Source organism: Thunnus thynnus, chromosome 2 (assembly GCF_963924715.1).
Source record: "Thunnus thynnus chromosome 2, fThuThy2.1, whole genome shotgun sequence".
NCBI lineage: Eukaryota > Metazoa > Chordata > Actinopteri > Scombriformes > Scombridae > Thunnus > Thunnus thynnus.
Genome location: NC_089518.1, coordinates 24,635,166 through 24,637,812, shown reverse-complemented (window position 1 = coordinate 24,637,812; position 2,647 = coordinate 24,635,166).

Below are 2,647 nucleotides of genomic sequence, written 5' to 3'. Positions count from 1 at the left end.
ATGGGGAGCTAAAGGACTTGAGTGGAGATGGATTGCAACACATATAGGCTACTTGAGTATGGATAATATGTGCATGAATTGAAAACTCCTTTATCATTGAACATTCCCATAAGCACTGCTGTCAGAGCGCCCTCTAACAGTTAGTCTAATAGGTTTTAAAATGAATACTCTAAGACTTGTCCTCATGTCCCTCGACACTAGCTTGGAATTCTTCAACAAACTGGACTATTCCTGTAAATGTAACATTCAGACCTGTTTTCTCCCATGTTGACTTTATAAAGTAATCTCACAGTTGTTTATTCTCTTATAGCATGCAAGATTTATTTTTTATTTCAATGACCATTATCTAGGATACTGGCATCTGAAAAAAAATCCTAAAAACACAATTTTTCCTCTTGACTCATAAAAGAAACAGAAAGTAACTTTTGCGAGGCAAGGGTTGGTCTGCAAAGTAATGAAAATCTAATGATTTAAGTCATTCTATATGTAGCGATGCATAGGGACAGGCTTTGTAAATGCTTCTCGACATGCTTGACAAGGCAGCACTACCTGAGCTCACAGGGGCCATGGAGTCAATTGCTACATATAGGCAGAGCTTTGAAGGGCAAGGGTGCGTGCTGTGCCGGGCTGGGGGGTGGCACACACACACGCACATGATCCATTCCACAACCATACACACTATATCCCAAAGGATGGACGGTGCAGCGAAAGGCAGAAAATCTGTTGTCACTAAACGCCATCCGGCCAGGGGCAGCTGAGTTCACGCACTATGCCATTTTTTACTCATTGAGAGTAAAAAAAGAGTGCATGTGCGCTGAGTGTATGTGTATGTGTGTGTGTGTGTGTGTGTGTGTTTGTGAGTGAATGGAAGGCAGCAAGAGGGAAAAGAGCTAAAAAGATAGAAAAAAGAGAGTGTGTGTCTGAGAGAAAAAGAATGAATAAAGAGGCACGGGAAGAGAGCAAGGGAAAGACTATCTGCTGCATTAACCTTCCCCTCCACAGTGCCAGTATAGAGTCTTTTCTCCACTCCTCTTTCAGCAGAGAGGACCCAGGGGACGGTAACGCTAAGCCCGACTCCATTCTTTGACCAGAAACTTTGATTTCCTATTAGGTTCCTCCTGATGGGGACTGATGGGGAGAGGAGGGGAGCAAAAGAGAGAAAGGCAGGGAAGGATGGACAACGAGATGGAGGGCAGGAGGGAAAAGCAGGGTGGTAGAAAAAAAAAAAGTGAGAAGTGGCCAAAAGCTGAACAAGAAAGGAGGAGAAGAGTAGAAAGGGGCGGCAAAAACAGAAGTAGATGCAGCAGTCCAAAGCAGAGAGGAGGAAAAGGGGGAAGACTGAGTAAGGATGAATAGGGAGGGCTGGCCTCACATCACATGCGGCGGTGGCTGGCCATCGGCTGTGGGACACTGGCTGTCCCCGTCCTGGGTACCGAGGGCATTGTTTACACTCAGCCTATTTAGTCCTGACCTTTCCTAGTTGGCAGACATACAGACTGAGAGGTAAAAAGGCACGCCGAGTAGCAGACAGGTTGGTGTGCAGACAGGTAAGAGACAGTATGACAAGTTTGTAAGGATACAGATAAGAAGGCCAGCAGGGCAAGAACAAAGTACAAAGAAAGTTAGAGAAGTAGCAATAGGTGAGCAGAATGACCGACAGGTTAGTGGGCATACAAAACAACAAGCAAGGTGGTATGAGGTTTTTTTCTCGCCTTCTCTTTTTTTTTTTTGTAGATGAACTCCTTTCACATCAGAACTAAAAACCTCGCTGGCATGTGAACAGAGACAAAAGATAAGGCTGGCGATATTCTATATTGTTCTTATTGTCAACAAGTCCCATGAGAAGACCAGAACTAACGAGTCAGACCATCTCAAAATACGTTCCAAATTTCCAACCCTGTCTGTGGCACTCAGCCCGGAGACAATTTGTTCCCACTGAAGATGTAAATCTTTAAAAATGGGTCACAAATAAATAGTTCAATTATTTACAGCAGTTTTAGTTGCGAATGTGGTGCGCTAGCAAGTATTTCTGGCAGCAGGACAGTATATGTCGGACTAACAAAAAAGTGTGGCTCATTTATGGGTTTTTAATGGTTGGTGGACAACATTTGAGGTCTATGGCACAGACAAATAAGCTATAGGCTGTGGCTGCACAGACAATACCTGTTAGTAGGTTAAATGTTTGTTGGTTTTGTTCTTTTCAATGGATTTGTTGACACCAAGAAAAATGCTGACTGTAACCTTATTCTTTAAGCTACAGTATAGGTAAGTGGACAAATAGAAGATGTATTATTCCTTTACCCAATGGCAACCTCAAAAACTTCACCAACCACCAAGAACTCAAAGCGTCCATAGTCAATTTTGCTTGAACCAAGTCTAAGATTGCATAGGAACACTGAAAAGACTCATATTATTGTCACAATACATGGGACACACATATGTGGCCTGCATTTTGTGTCATAGTACATGACCTCCCATGAGGGCAATGCAGGAACAAAACCCCTTTGCTTTACAGGGAGTGCAAGTTCAACCGATCTCTATTGTCGTCTTACATCTCTTACAGATTTTGCGCAGTTGACCCCATTATGAAAACAAGTGTAGAGTTTTTCTGGGAGACTAAGAACGTATGGCTGATTTAGGTTGACAC